The following is a 16,558-nucleotide window of genomic DNA, read 5'->3' on the forward strand; positions in this document are numbered from 1 at the left end:
CCTCCAAGATCATCCAGGCCAACCTAGCACCCAGCCCTATCCAGTCAACCAGACCATGGCACTAAGTGCCCCAATCAGGCTTTGCTTGAACACCTCCAGGCACAGCGACTCCACCACCTCCCTGGGCAGCCCATTCCAATGCCAATCACTCTCTCTGCCAACAACTTCCTCCTAACATCCAGCCTGAACCTGCCCTGGCACAACTTGAGACTGTGTCCCCTTGTTCTATTGCTGGTTGTCTGGAAGAAGAGATCAACCCCACCTGGCTACAAGTTAAAGCATGTGGAAGTGAAGGGTGAATGCTGCTCTTCAGGAAGCACTGAACTTGTGAAAAGCACTAGAGGGTGGGCTGCCCAGGGAGGTGCTGGAGTCACCATCCCTGGAGGTGTTTCAAAGGAGCCTGGATGAGAGGCACTTGGTGCCAGGGTTTGGTTGATGAGAAGGGTTAGGTGATAGGTTGGACTCGATGATCTCAGAGGTGTTTTCCAAGCTGGTTAATTCTCTGTGTGTGATTCTGCATAAGGCAATGCACCAGGAAAACAGGGGGATTTGTCCATTGGCCTTCCTTTGCTCTTAGCCACCCTTAGAATCATAGAATCAAACAATTGTCAGGGTTGGAAGGGACCTCAAAGATCAGCCAGTTCCAACCCCTCTGCCATGGGCAGGGACATCTTATACTAGATCAGGTTGCTCAGAGCCACATCCAGCCTGGCCTTAAAGAACTATAGGGGTGAGGCTTCCACCACCTCCTTGGGCATCCTGCTCCAGTCTCTCACCACTCTCATGCTGAAGAACTTCTTCCTAATGTCTAATCTAAATCTCCCCTCCTCTAGCCTGACACCCTGAGAAGTCCCTCTCCAGCTTTCTTGTAGCCCACTTCAAACACTGGAAGGGGTTTAGGGAGGACTGTGACTCCTGAATAGCTGAGACAGACACCAGCAGACCCCCATTTCTAAGCATGAGGTTCATGACTATTTTACTCCCCTTTCCAGGGACAGTCTTACCAGTAAGAGGAAAATGCAGTTTAAAATTACATGTCAGCTGCCTGCTCTAAATAACAGACACTAAGAAATACAGATAAGAACTGCATTGAACTTTTGCTCCACTCAGAAGAAACAAGATGAATGGATGGGTGCATGGATGGATGGATCAATGGATGGATTGGTGGCTACACAGATGCATTAAACACTTCATCCTTGCTTGAAAAACTAATGGAAACCACATTTTTGTTCCCCTGACAAATTAATAGAACAGAACAAGCTACTTTTATATATCACAATCTTATCATTTCCTGTTTTTCTAGTGAGTTTTGGCTAGGAGAGCAAACAGATTTGTGCACAGATGAGTAATGTGTTTAGCTTTTGATTTGGCCCAAGAAAATCCTGGAAGATCTTTTTACTTGGATGGAAATAATGTATGTTACTCTGAGGTTACTCTCTGGGATTCAGTTGGGTTGCTGCTTTTATAGCTGATTGCAGTGTGCTAATGTGATAGAGCTAAACCTCAAAAGATTTAGTGAAGTTAATGGGAAGGGTTTTTAGACTTGGTAAATTGTAAATTATACCTGAGGAAGGATGGCAGGAATTGGTTTGTCAAAGGATTGTCACCAGCACCTTAAAACCTTTAAGCTCTGAAAACAACCAACCAAACAAAAAACCCTGGGAAGTATTTTGGAAGAGTCCTAAACACTCTGTAACTGAGATGACTTCTGGAGTACAGGCAGGCACTAAGGAAAACAGCTGTAGGACTGTCTTCTAATAACCCCAACCCATGGTGCAAAGGGCATAGCAAGGACAGAGCAGGGAACAGTATGTGAGAAACACAGTTGTAGCACAAGCACTGATACCAGGCGAGCTGTTAGGGTGAGCAGGGCTGCATGCAGGAGACAATCTGCATCAGACCAAACCATCTTCTCATGCTAGCCACATTACATTGCTCAGGAAAGAGAGATGATCTATAAATCAGGATCAGCAGTTGAGTCTTCCAGAAGTTGTCTCTTCATCTGAGGGTTTTTTGTCTCTCTTCTGACTGAATCTGAGAGACACGAGGAGAGAGTCCTACATCTAGGGAGAAATTAACATCAGGCACCAGTACAAGTTGGGGCTACCCTGCTGGAGAGCAGCTCCACAGAGAAAGACCTCAGAGTGCTGGTGGGCAGCAAGTTCTGCATGGGCCAGCAATGTGCCCTTGTAGGCAAGAGAGACAGTGGCAGCCTGGGGGACATCAAGAAAAATGTGTCCAGCAGGGCTAGGGAGGTTCTTCTCCTCTTCTCTACCCTGCTGAGACCACACCTGCAATACTGTGTCCAGTTTTGGGCTCCCCACTTCAGGAGAGACAGGGACCTGCTGGAGAGAGTCTAGCAGAGAGCCATGAGGATGAGTGGGGGAGTTGAGCATCTCCCCTCTGGAGAGAGACTGAGAGCCCTGGGGCTGTTTAGTCTGGAGAAGAGAAGGCTGAGAGGGGATCTGAGCAATGTCTATCAATAGCTGAGGGGTGGGTGTCAAGTGGAGGGGGCCAAGCTCTTTTGGGTGGTGCACAGCAATAAGCCAAGCAGCAATGGATACAAACTGGAACAGAGAAGGTTTCACCTCCACAGGAGGAGAAACTTTTTTCCAGTGAGGGTGTCAGAGCCCTGGAGCAGGCTGCCCAGAGAGGTTGTGGAGTCTCCTTCTCTGGAAACTTTCCAAAGCCACCTGGATGCATTCCTGTGTGGACTGCCCTGGGGGATGCTGCTTTGGCAGGGGGGTTGGACTGGATGCTCTCTGGAGGTCCCTTCCAACCTCTAAGGTTCTGTAATTCTGGGATATCTGTAAATAAAAGGCAGAGGTTCAAACCTTCACTTTTGTGGGTTCCATTATCACCCTGCTGTAGAAAGCATTGATCTCATTGATCTAAAACTCGTGAGTCTTACATCCAGCCCCTTTTGCAGTGATAAAGGCTCTGTCCACCAGTATAAAGCCAAGCTTGTGGTTCCATTGGATTATACAATGGTCTCAGCTGCTCCTTATCTGCTTCTGAAGCAGTTGTCTTTTCCAATGGATTTCCAGCCTGTGTAGCCAGCAAATGTGAACTCTGTGGATCTAAAGCCAGCGTAGCAACACAAAGAACATTCGTTCTTTTTAACCTCTCTATTTTTAAACTGATCTCATGTCTCCTGGGTTCTGAAGGGTTGGGATTTACATCACTTCCCAGCTTCAGAGGGTAAGAACATTTCAGTGTTCTCCCCTCCTTGAAATTTGCATTATGATTACTGTGTGCCTCTCTGAGAGCTTTGTAATCAGAATTTCCTTTCAGGAGAAGCTGCCTGGAGCCACAGATTTCTCTTGTATTACATACCCTGAAACAGTCACCTCAGTGCACAAATTCTGGCCTTTTTAGACACCAATCTGGTCTGGGTCTTAGCCAGTTGGATGTTTTTGAGGCTCTCTGTTTAATCAGCAGTCCTCTGCTTTCTCCTCAGCCTTTTACACACACACACACATATATATATATATATATATATATATATGTATACACACTTAGGCACATACAGCACAGTTAAAAAACAGAATCCAGGGATCCTGCTATGAATATTTTGAAGTATTGACATGAAGCCCTTGTGTGCTTCTGACCTGTACAACTTACTGTGGCAAAACACTGGCTCAGGGGCACACAGCACTACAGACACACAAGTTTTTCACATGGAGGAGGCTCAAACACTGGGACAGGTTTCCCAGAGATGCTGTGAAGTGTCCATCTTTAGAGTTTTGAAGCCCTGTCTAGTCATACAGCTGATGCTGCTTGGAGCAGGAAGCTGTGCTGCAGGCTTCCTGACATCCCAATTTCAGCCCCAGTTATCATGCAATCCTGGGACTCTAGGACTATGTAGTGGGGATTGGGTTTTATTTCATTTTTCCCAGTTGGTTTGGGACTTCTGCCATCAAACATTAGATCATCTTCACAGGGGCTCATTGTAAGGGGCAAGGTGCTGTGGGCTGTGTGTGGCCATAGCTGGTGAGGAGGGATGTGATCTCTGATGACACAGGCTTACAAGTTGGCAGGATGAGAGGCCATGAGCACAAACCAAAACACAGGAGATGCCCTCTGGACTCAGGAACCACTTCTTCACTGTGAACTTGACCAAGCACTGACACAAGTTGTCCACAGACATCTTGGCATGGAGGGCTGGAACTAGACGATGCTTGTGGTCCCTTCCAACCCTGACTGATCCTGTGTTTCTATGATTCCTGGGGATGTTGGAGGTCACAGAATCACAGCACCATGCAGGCTGGAAAAGATCTTCAGGATCACCAAGTCCAACCTAGAACCCTACGCTACAAGATTCACCTTAAACCATAGCCCCAAGCATCACATCCAAATGACTCTTAAACACATCCAGGGTTGGTGACTCAAACACCTCCCTGGCAGCTCATTCCAGGTCCTTAACAACTATCTCTAGGCACCCCTGCTGGCATCAAGAGGTGGCAACAGATGATCTCTGTGTCCAGTTCTGGAGCTCTTATTACAAGAAAGATCTGGAGGTGCTGGAACTGTTTCCAGAGAAGGGTCATGAGGATGATCAGAGGACTGCAGCTCCACCCCTATGAGGACAGGCTGAGTTAAGGCTGTTCAGTCTGGAGAAGAGAAGGCAGTGATCACACTAGATCAGGTTGCTCAGAGCCGCATCCAGCCTGGCCTTAAAAACATCCAAGGATGAGGCTTCCATCACCTCCCTGGGCAACTTGTTCCAGGCTCTCACCACCCTCATTCTGAACACTTCTTCCTAACATCCAATCTGAATCTCCCCACTTCTGGTTTTGCTCCATAAATTGCCATCACCTAACACCTAACATCTAATCTAAATCGTTCATTCTCTAGTTTGGATCCATTCCTCCCAGTCCTGTCACTATCCAACACCCTAAAAAAGTCCCTCTCCAGCTTTCTTGCAGCTCCCTTCAGATACTGGAAGGCCACAATAAGGTCTCCTTGAAGCCTTCTCTTCTCCAGACTGGACAACCCTAACTCTCTCAGTCTACCCTCACAGCAGAGCAGCTCCAGCCCTCTGAGCATCCTTGTGGCCCTTCTCTGGACACCTTCCAGCACCTCCAGATCTTTCTTGTAATAGGAGCTCCAGAACTGGACACAGAGATCATCTGTTGCCACCTCCTGATCCCAGCAGTTCATTTACCAGAAGAGGCTGAGGGAGCTGGGCTGGGTTAGCCTGGAGCAGGGGAGACTCAGGGGGGACCTTAGCACACTCTACAGCTACCTGAAGGGAAGGCGTAGTCAGGTGGGGGTCAGGCTCTGCTGCCAGGCAACTTGTGCCAGAATGAGAGGGCATGGCCTGAAGCTGTGCCAGGGGAGGATTAGGATGGAGGTTAGGAAGCACTTCCTGATGGAAAGGGGAATTGAAGACTGGAATGGGCTGCCCAGGAGGTGGTGTAGTTGCTGTACCTGGAGGTGTTTCAGGCAAGCTTGGCTGTGGCACTTAGTGCCATGGTCTGGTCTATGTAGTGGTGTTAAGTCCTAGGCTGGGCTGGATGATCTCAGAGCTCTATGCCAGCCCCAGTCATTCTGTGATTCTATGACCCTGTGATTCTGTGATTCTGTGCTTCAAGTCCAGTGCAGAGAACTATGTAAGTCACAAATCCTTTTTACATAACCATCCTCTTTTTCCAACCAAGCATCCTGTTGTCCCAACAAATTATCTGCAGGGCACTGTTTGTCCAATAATTTGTCTCTAAGATAAATATTTGGACATTTATCCTTCTTTCTAAAACACAGGCCATAAGATGTTTTCAATTAAGGTTAAAGAGTTTGATGAGAATTTGGGGGATGCTTTTGAACTTGGGAAAAAGAATCAGTTGCCAACTCTGATCACTTTGGCACAGCACCAAGAATTCCAAAGGCAAGACACCATGTGATTGCCTGGTGCTGCTGTGTCCCAAGTCAAGTGTCACACTGAATTCTTTCCTCTGATTCTCTATGGTTCTGAATCTTTTCTGTTAAGTGAATGTATTCAGTTTTGGCCTCCCCAGTTGAAGAGGGACAGGGATCTGCTGGAGAGGGTCCAGTGGAGGGCTCTGAGGATGATGAGGGGACTGGAGCACTGCCTGACAAGGACAGGCTGAGAGACCTGAGGCTGTTTAGTCTGGAGACGACTGAGAGGGGATCTGATCAATGTTTATAACTACCTGAGGACTGGGGGTCAGGAGGGGGAACAGGCTCTGCTCACTGCTCCCTGAGATAGGACAAGCAGCAATGGATGGAAGCTGCAGCACAGGAGGTTCCAGCTCAACACAAGGGGGAACTTCTTAACTATAAGGGTCACAGAGAACTGGCACAGGCTCCCCAGATTGGTTGTGGAGTCTCCCTTTCTGGAGCCTTTCCAGGCCTGTCTGGATGTGTTCCTGTGTGCCCTGAGCTAGATTGTATGGTCCTGCTTTGGCAGAGAGGTTGTACTCTATCATCTCTTTGGGTCCCTTCCAACCCCTGACATTCTGTGAGCCTGTGACTCATGGATGTAAATTCACTGTAATAGGTACAAAATCACAGAACCACACAATTGCCAGAGTTGGAAGGGAATTCAAAGCTCACCCAGTTGCAACTCCCCACCATAGGCATTTCCCATTAGAAGAGGTCGCTCAAGGTCTCATCCAACCTGGACCTGAACATCCCCAGGGAGGTTGTGGAGCACAGAATCACAGGAGAAGACCTCTGAGATCATCCAGTCAAAGATCACATTCTGTGATTCTGTGCTTCACAACCTCTCTGGGTAACCTGTGCCAGTGTCTCACCACTCTCACTGCAAAGAACCCTTTCCTAAGATCCAGTTTAAATCTCCCCTCTGCCAGTTCAAACCCATTCCTCCTTGTCCTGTCATTACAAGACTTTGTCAATAGTCCCTCCCCAGCACTCCTGTAGCCCACTTCAGATACTGGAAGGCCACTCCAAGGTCTCCTGGAAGCCTTCTCTTCTCCAGGCTGCAAAGCCCCAGCCAGACAACCAGCAACAGAACAAGGGGACACAGCCTCAAGCTGTGCTGGGGGAGGTCTAGGCTGGATGTTATGAGGAAGTTCTTCCCAGAGACAGTGATTGGCATTGGAATGGGCTGCCCAGGGAGGTGGTGGAGGCACTGTCCCTGGAGGTGTTGAGAAAAAGCCTGGATGAAGCACTTATTGTCATGGTCTGGTTGCTGGGCCAGGGCTAGGTGCTAGGTTGGACTGGATGATCATGGAAGTCTCTTCCAACCTGGTTGATTCTATGATTCTCTCTCAGCCTGTCCTCACAGCACAGCTGCTGCAGCCCTCTGATCATGTCCTCACATTATATAAAGCAACACCAGCATCATAATTGGTCTGATGAACACAGTCATATAGACATTAATAAAATACAATCAAAACCACCAGAGTACTTCCTGAACACTTCCTGAGCACAGAGTCCTTCTTGAACACTAAGAAAAAACCTCACACCTCAAGGTCTGGCTCTGATTTGGCTGTGTGTTAGTGAAGAAACAAAGGTCCATACATATGCAACATGATCTTGAAGAAAGCAATGACCCTGCTGGAATGCAGTAGCTGCCACAGCTGTACTTCAGCTGACAGTGGACAATGAAATGATACATCAGGGGAAGGTTTAAATCTCATGCTTTCTGATGGAATTCCTTCCTTCTCTGCTTCTGGGAGAGATTCTGCTTGTCTTTCCAATCCATTATCAAGACAGAAGATTCATTTATTCACAGGCCTAGGAGTTTTTCAACAGAATGGAAAAAAGAGGAAAGAGGTTTCAGCTACAAATGCCTTAGGTTTGCCTAAAGCAATCATCTTCTTTTCAGGTAGGCAGCATTTAGGGCCTTTTCCAAAGTATGTAGTGCTTATCAGCAAGATTTGCTTCAAACCAAGCCTTCATTCTGCAAAAACAACCCCAGAATGACCTAAATAGAAATGTAGAGGAATGTGAACTATTTTCTTCAAATGAGATGCAGAAGGGGGGAAAATTACTCTATGTATATCTATGCTATAGATGTGTCCCACGTATAATGCAAGTCTCCACTCTAACACAGTCCCTGTGTGGATGCAGTGAAGTTACTTGGTCTGTTTGCTCTTTGATTTTCTGTTTGGGATAAGTGATTGGCTGGAGAGCAGCCCTGAAGGAAAGGACTTGGGGGTGCTGGTGGATGAGATGCTCAGAATGAGCCACCAGTGTCACTTGCAGCCCAGAAAGCCAAGCGCATCCGGAGCTGCATTGAGAAGCATGGACAGCAGGTGGAGAGAGGTGATCCTCCCCCTCTACTCTGGTGAGACTCCACCTGGTGTACTGCATCCAGTTCTGCAGCCACTGTTACAGGAAAGATCTGGAGGTGCTGGGAGGTCCAGAGCAGGGCCATGAGGATGATCAGAGGGTTGCACCTCATCTGCTACAAGGATAGGCTGAGAAAGTTGGGGTTGTTCAGTTTGGAGAGGGCTCCAAGGAGACCTCATTGTGGTATTCCAGTATCTGAAGGGGGCTACAAGAAAGCAGAGAAGGGATGTTTTAGGGTGTCAGGTGGTGATAGGACTAGGGGGGATAGATCCAAGCTAGAGGAGGGGAGATTTAGATTAGATGTTAAGAAGAAGTTTTTCAGCATGAGGGTGGTGAGAGACTGGCAGAAGTTGCCCAGGGAGGTGGTGGAAGCCTCATCTGTAGATGTTTTTTAGGCCAGGCTGGGTATGGCTCTGAGCAGCCTGGTATAGTGTGAGGTGTCCCTGCCCATGGCAGGAGGATTGGAACTGGATGATCCTTGAGGTCCCTTCCAGCCCTGGCAATTCTGTGGTTCTGTGAAATGTGACTAACATTCCTGTGCTACCTCCTGGGACACTGTGAGAGCACGAAGAGTAAATCATTTGGGGGGCACCTCTGTGTTCTTTGGTATAGGGTCAGGTATGCATTCTAGTTCAGACAGACCAAATTAACATGCAAAGGCTAAGCCTGTGCAGTGTCACTGCAGGAGATGATCCTCCCAATTGGCAGCAAGACATGATTGTTTTGGTTAGCAACAGGACAGCAAGATTAGATCATAGTGTTGTGTGTGGCTGACAGCACCTCCAAGATGTTCATAAGATGGGATAAAGAAAAGAAGATGCATGTGTTTTCAGGTGGAAGAGTGAAAAGAACACAACTAAGTCTCTTGAGTGGAGAAATGCAAGCAGATGGGGAAAAAAAAACCTATTATGCAAACAGATGATTCAAAGTTTTTCTAAGGGAATAATCTGACCTGAAAAATCTAAAGCTGGAGTTTGGCCACAACACAGATGCATGCCAAAGGCCTGATCCTTGTTTACACCATTGGAATGCTCTTTCAAATTCCACAAAGGATTCCATTATTCAGAGGTTTGTAAGATCCCCATTCAAGCTGTTTTGGTCACTTGACTGAAGTTCTGGTGCCATCTACTGTAGTAAACAGTCTGGATAGCAAGATCAAATTTCCCTGTCCTGAGCTGATTATTTTCCACTGTGGCTCTAAGCAAATCAAGCTATGAATTTAGGAGCACTTGAAATAGTATCAGGTAGGATTATAGATGGAAGGGACAGCCAGAGTTACAACAACATAGCCAGAAGGCTCTATTAGGGAGCTAGAAAGATGTAAAACTGCAATAAGAGTTTGAGAGAGTGTATAACTTGGAGTTCAGGACAGCCAAAAAAGGCATTCTGTACATACTAAAATTAGAAGGAATTTTCCTGCTGTTGGGTTTTCCTCTACCTGCCAGGTGTGGAGCTCTCACAGCTTCTTCTGAGTGCAGCTGCTGAAGAGGATACACAAGAGATGAAACATTCTGCAGCAAGAGGGATTTTTTTCTGTGCTCTGCTCTAATAAAGAAAGATGTTGAGGGGCTGGAGCAGGTCCACAGGAGAGTGATGAGACTGAGGAAGAGACTGCAGGGAAAGTCTGCTGAGGAGAGGCTGAAGGAGCTGGGCTGGGTTAGCCTGGAGCAGAGGAGACTCAGGGGGGACCTTAGCACACTCTACAGCTACCTGAAGGGAAGGGGCAGTCAGGTGGGGATCAGGCTCTGCTGCCAGGCAACTTGTGCCAGGATGAGAGGGCATGGCCTGAAGCTGTGCCAGGGGAGGGTTAGGTTGGATGTTAGGAAGCACTTCCTGATGGAAAGGGGAATTGGAGACTGGAATGGGCTGCCCAGGGAGGTGGTGGAGTCACCATCATTGGAGGTAAGGCAAGCTTGGCTGTGGCACTTAGTGCCATGGTCTGGTGGCTGTGGTGGTGTTAGGTCCTAGGCTGGAGTGGATTATCTCAGAGCTTTATTCCAGCCTCAATAATTCTGACTCTGTGAAAAACACAGACTTGGTGGCTGGAGCACTGCTGGGTAAGGAATGGGCTGGATGGTCACACACAGAGTGGTGATCAAGGGTGCACTGTCCACCTGCAGACCAGTGCCAAGTGGTGTCCCTCAGGGGTCAGTGCCAGCACCAGTGCTGTTGAACACCTTTGTCAGTGACATGGACAGAGGAATCAGTAGACCCCCAGCAAGTGTGCAGATGGCACCAAGCTGTGTGGCACAGTCAACTTGCTAGAGGGCAGGGATCCATCCAGAGGGACCTGGGCAGGCTGCAGAGCTGTGCCCAGGCCAACCTCATGGCATTCAACAAGGCCAAGTGTCAGGTCCTGCACCTGAGCCAGTGCAATCCCAAGCACAACTCCAGGCTGGGTGGGGAATGGCTGAGAGCAGTCCTGCTGAAAAGGCCCTGGGAGTCTGGGGTGATGAAAAGCTCAACAGGAGCCTGCAGTGTGAGTGCAGCCCAGACACAACCCTGAGCAGGGGAGGAACTATTGACAAGGTCTTGTAACGACAGGACAAGGAGTAATTGGAAGAGGGGAGATTCAAACTAGGTGTTAGCAAAGGGCTCTTTGCAGTGAGGGTGGTGAGACACTGGCACAGGTTGCCCAAGGAGGCTGTGGCTGCTCCCTCCCTGGAAGTGTTCAAGGCCAGGTTGGATGAGGCCTTGAGCAACCTGTTCCAGTGGGAGGTGTCTCTGCCTATGGCAGGGGGTTGGACCTGGATGAGCTTGGAGGTCCTAAACAGTTCTATGATTCTATTATTCTATGAAGTGCTCTCTGCTAACCTTAATTCCCCCCCCAGGATGCATGCCCATATGTTACAGCCATGAGATGTTACACAAAGTGTTGTATATTTCCATACACAGCCTCCCCCCAGTGCTGCAGTGCAGTGAGCATATGGGAAGTTGTTATGATTTGATAGACAAAAGTATCACAGGATATTGACACTGAGATCTCAGAGACAGAACTGGGGCTGAAAACCTTGACTTTTTGTAGACAATTGCAACATGCTGCAGGGACAGCATCACAGAATCATAGAATGGTCTGGGTTGGAATGAACCTCCAAAGCTCAGCCAGTTCAACCCCCCTGCAGTCAGCAGGGACATCCTCATCTACATCAGGCTGCCCACAGCCCTCTCCAGCCTCACCTTCAATATCTCCAGGAATGGGGATCCAACCACCTCCCTGGGCAACCTGTTGCAGTGTTCCACTACCCTCATGGAGCAGAACCTGTTCCTACCACCCAATCTCAATCTGCTCTGCTCTAGTTTGAAGCCATTGCCCTCATCTTGTCCCTGCAGCCCCTTGCAAACAGTCTCTCTGCAGCCTTCTTGTAGCCCCCTTCAGGTACTGGCAGGCTGCTGTGAGGCCTCCCCAGACTCTCCTCTTCTGCAGGCTGCACACCTCCAGCTCCCTCAGCCTGGCTTTGTAGCAGAGCTGCTCCAACCACCTGAGCGTTTTGTCGCCCTCCTCTGGCCCTGCTCCATCACATCCATGTCCTCCCTGTACTGAGAAGAATGGAACATCTCTCTTCTGAAGAGAGTCGGAGGGAGCTGGGGCTGTGCTGCTTGGAGAGGAGAAGCCTGAGGGGGGACCTCATCAATATTTATAAAGATATAAAGGTGAGTGCCAGGAGGCTGGAGCCAGGCTCTGCTGCGTGATGCCTGATGACAGGACAAGGGGCAATGGGTGGGAGTTGAGGCATAGGAAGTTTCAGGGAAACAGGAGGTGGATTTTTTTTCCCTGTGAGGGTGACAGAAGCCTGGCACAGGCTGCCCAGGGGGGCTGTGGAGTCTCCCTCTCTGGAGCTATTGCAGAACTGCCTGGATGTGTTGCTGTGTGATCTGCTGTAGGTGATGCTGCTCTGGCAGGGGGGTTGGACTGGATGAGCTTTGGATGTCCCTTCCAACCCCTGACATGGTGTGATTCTATTTCCATATCAGGCTTTAGTTTTCTACATGCAAATAAAGAAATCCTCACTCTTAAGGATGAGCATTTGTAGCCCCTGGTTTCTGCTCACACTGCAGACAACATCCACTAATGCACTGAAACAGCATTTTGTATTTTCCTCAAAATGCTTGCATCAGCTTCTGAGTGAATCAGGAGGATTCACATCCAAAATGCACCTGATGGCATCACTGAATATCACATTTGATACCAGACCATGATGTTTAGTATCCCAGACTGATGGGCTTGGTTCTTTTTGCTACTTAGTCAAACCAGGTTGCCCTTTCTCCTGGTCCCTCAGATCATTTTGCAGCTGATGGTTGCAGTGCAAAGGCATTGGAGATTTACTGCCGGTTAATTCCCTCCTGCCAGTGAACTGCATTGTATGGCCTTTTTGTCTGCCACTGTGAATGATTCCCCTGCTGGAATTTTTACTGAGCAACAGAAAACAAACCTTCAAGAAACACATGATATTGTAGTTCACTGAGAGGTCATCTCATGTAAAGACCGGTGCGAGTCAGCTGTGTCCCAGATTGGGCTTTGGAAGGATTAAACTCTCTATCAGCCTGTTGAGTTTGACACTGGGCACTTTAGTGAGCTGGTGTGGACACACTTTACTGCTTGAAAGCACTCTTCTCTCAAAGTCCTTTGTTCAACACTTTTACAGCACACAGAGCTGAAGAAATGGCTATTTTTCAGCGAGTGTGCCACCCCACCTTTAACAAACTAAAAGGTGCTAAGCAAGGTTTTATGATTCACAGTTGTTTGGAACTGGCACATGCCAGAGCTGCCACTGAAAGAGGTCATCCTGCCCTTCCCTGACCCTTGCATGTGCAGGACACACCACTCCCATCTGCTCACACAAAGGCTTGTATGGCCTCACATCAGCTTTGTTATATTTACCATGGTAATTTCACAGAGTTGTCAAGGTTGGAAGGGTTCTCAAGGATCAGCCAGTTCCAAGCCCCCTGCCATGGGCAGGGACACCTCACACTACACCAGGCTGCTCAGAGCCACATCCAGCCTGGCCTTAAAAGCATCCAGAGATGAGGCTTCCACCACCTCCCTGGGCAGCCTGTTCCAGTCTCTCACCACCCTCATGCTGAAGAACTTCTTCCTAGCATCCAATCTGAATCTACCCATTTCCAGTTTTGCTCCATTCCCCCCAAGTCCTGTCACTCCCTAATACCCTAAAAAGTCCCTCCCCAGCTTTCATATAGGCCTCCTTTAGATACTGGAAGGCCACAAGAAGATCACCGCAGAGCCTTCTGCAGACTGAACAACCCCAACTCTCTCGGTCTGTCTCCATAGGAGAGGTGCTCCAGCCCTCTGATCATCCTCGTGGCCCTTCGCTGTCCTGACTCAGTTTGCCACAGTCTACACAGGTTATGACTTTACTGCTAAGAGTGCCAAGTGATGCAAAGGGACTTAAAACCACTCATTTTACAGGTGATGACCTCTGAAGAATGACTTCTCCACAAAATACCTCATCTTCAGCCTTCACAGACCAGACAGCCCAGAGAAGTTATTGCAGGTCATCTCCAAATTCTGCGTGGGTCAGCAATGTGCTCTTGTGGCCAAGAGAGCCAATGGCAGCCTGGGGCGCATCAAGAAAAGTGTGGCCAGAAGGTCTAGGGAAGTTCTTTTCTCCCTCTGCCCTGCCCTGGTGAGACCACACCTGCAATACTGGGTCCAGTTTTGGGCTCCCCACTTCAAGAGAGACAGGGACCTGCTGGAGAGAGTCCAGCAGAGAGCCACGAGGATGCGTGGGAGACTTCAGCATCTCCCCTGTGGAGAGAGACTGAGAGCCCTGGGGCTGTTTAGTCTGCTGAAGACTGAAAGGAGATCTGAGCAATGTCTACCAATAGCTGAGGGGTGGGTGTCAAGTGGAGGGGGCTAAGCTCTTTTCAGTGGTCAGCAGCAATAAGCCAAGGAGCTATAGACACAAACTGGAACAGAGAAGGTTTCACCTCCACAGGAGGAGAAACTTCATTCCAGTGAGGGTGCCAGAGCCCTGCCTGGCACAGGCTGCCCAGAGAGATTGTGGAGTCTCCTTCTCTGAAGACTTTCCAAAGCCACCTGGATGCATTCCTGTGTGGACTGCCCTGAGTGATGCTGCTTTGGCAGGGGGGTTGGACTGGATGACCTCTGGAGGTCCCTTCCAACCTCTAACATCCTCTGATTCTGAGATTCTGTGATATGCCATGGCAATACTGAACCTGTACACACTGAAGTCTGGGGCACAGAATAGAATGTGGAGTGTGTGCCAGTAGACAGCAATGTTAATGTTGCTGATGAAAGAAAAAAAAAAGACTTTTTATCTTCAGAGCCATTCATTTTTAGTTGCCATAGAAACAGCCATTAGAGCCATTTCATATCTGGCTGACAAACAGCACATTTTCTGATCCTGCTTTTCCGCTTTCTCTCACTCTTCTTAATTTTTTTTCCCTTTCACATCTGATTTTTATTTCAATGCATAATATCTGACAGAATGAAAACTTCTAGACAAGCCCAAAATCATTATTTTTGTCCATGGAATTCTCCATTGCTCCTCATATATATGTGTGAAGCTCATAACAAAACTATCTCATACTAGTTCAAAACCAAACAAAAGGCATAAAGGACAATATTGTTGTTATGCTTTCCTTGTCTTTTGCAATGAAGGATGAGATTAGCATTAGGATGTTATCTCCCCTCTAATGAGTCTAATATTGATTCCCATTTGTTCTCCTGGTTAATATTCAGTCATTTCAGATAGGTTACCCAAACACAAATGGGAATTTGTATTTGCTAAGTTGCCTTTTAAATGAGTCAGATTGTATCATTTTTTGCCACAGTTTTCACCCATTAAAGTGTTTAATATTTCAGACATGTTCTACTTCTTTCTTTTCTCCTTTATTGATACCTTATGGCCTCTCACCTGCAGAAAGAGAAAATCCATGTTTTGAAAAATGTCCACTCATTCTAAGTAGCTCAAAGGTCCACCCTGGAGTGCTGCTGGGCAGCAAGTTCTGCGTGGGCCAGCAATGTGCCTTGTGGGCAAGACAACCAATGGTGTCCTGGGGTGCATCAGAAAAAGTGTGGCCAGCAGGTCTAGAGAGGTTCTTCTCCCCCTCTACTCTGCAATACTGGGTCCAGTTTTCGGCTTCCCAGTTCAGGACAGGCAGGGACTTCCTGGATAGAGTTCAGCAGAGAGCCACGGGGATGAGTGGGGGACTTGAGCATCTCCCCTGTGGAGAGAGACTAAGAGCCCTGGGGCTGTTTAGTCTGCAGAAGAGAAGGCTGAGAGGGGATCTGAGCAATGTGTACAAATAGCTGAGGGCTGGGGGTCAAGTGGAGGGGGCAAAGCTCTGTTCAGTGGAGCACAGCAACTGGAATAGAGAAGGTTTCACCTCTACATGAAGAGAAACTTCAGAGTGGGGCTGCCAGAGTCCTGGAGCAGGCTGCCCAGAGAGGTTGTGGAGTCTCCTTCTCTGGAGCCTTCCCAACCTCACCTGGATGCATTCCTGTGTGGATTCTCCTGGGTGATGCTGCTTTGGCAGGGGGTTTGGACTGGATGATCTCTGGTTGATTGGCTGGGGCTGGGTGCTAGGTTGGAATGGATGAGCTCGGAGATCTCTTCCAACCTGGTTGATTCTATGATTCTATTCCTATCTTTATATATATATATATATAATTCAGAGAAAGATACATTTAATGCACTCATATTTAGGATGGTTTAGTCCATTTAGAAGAGGACATTAACTGCAGAAAAATACCACATAAAAAAAGCAGACTGGTGTTACTTTCAGAGCAAAAATGAATTCTGGGTGAGAGTCTTTTAAAGAGAGAAAGTGAAACTGTCAAAAAAGAATAGCATGTGATTTAAAGTTGAAAATTAGGTTTCACACTTCTGGAGGAAACTGAGCATTTTGATTAAGAGCTCATATGGATGTGGACTCAAAGAGCTTGATTGAATTTATTATCACCACTTGCACTATGCACATCTCCTCTGACATACCTTTTTCCCTTGAGGGTTGGGATGTCCATGCCATTTGCAAATCACCTCCTGATCATCCATCACTTTCAACTTGGCTCTGAAGCACAGAATGAAGAGCTGAACCAAAAGGGGGAAAAAATGGAACACTTTGTTCACATGTGTGAACCCAGAATAATTGAATACCTACAAGAAGGCAACTCTGAGCAAGAGATGAGAAAAGTTAGCCATTTTTCTACAACAGCCCTGCCAGTAGGAGGGTTTGTAGGCACCCTTCAGATGTGGTTTCACATTACACTTAATGAAAATCACAGAATCACAAAATT

The sequence above is a fragment of the Pogoniulus pusillus genome, chromosome 27, assembly GCF_015220805.1.
Source record: "Pogoniulus pusillus isolate bPogPus1 chromosome 27, bPogPus1.pri, whole genome shotgun sequence".
Taxonomy (NCBI): domain Eukaryota; kingdom Metazoa; phylum Chordata; class Aves; order Piciformes; family Lybiidae; genus Pogoniulus; species Pogoniulus pusillus.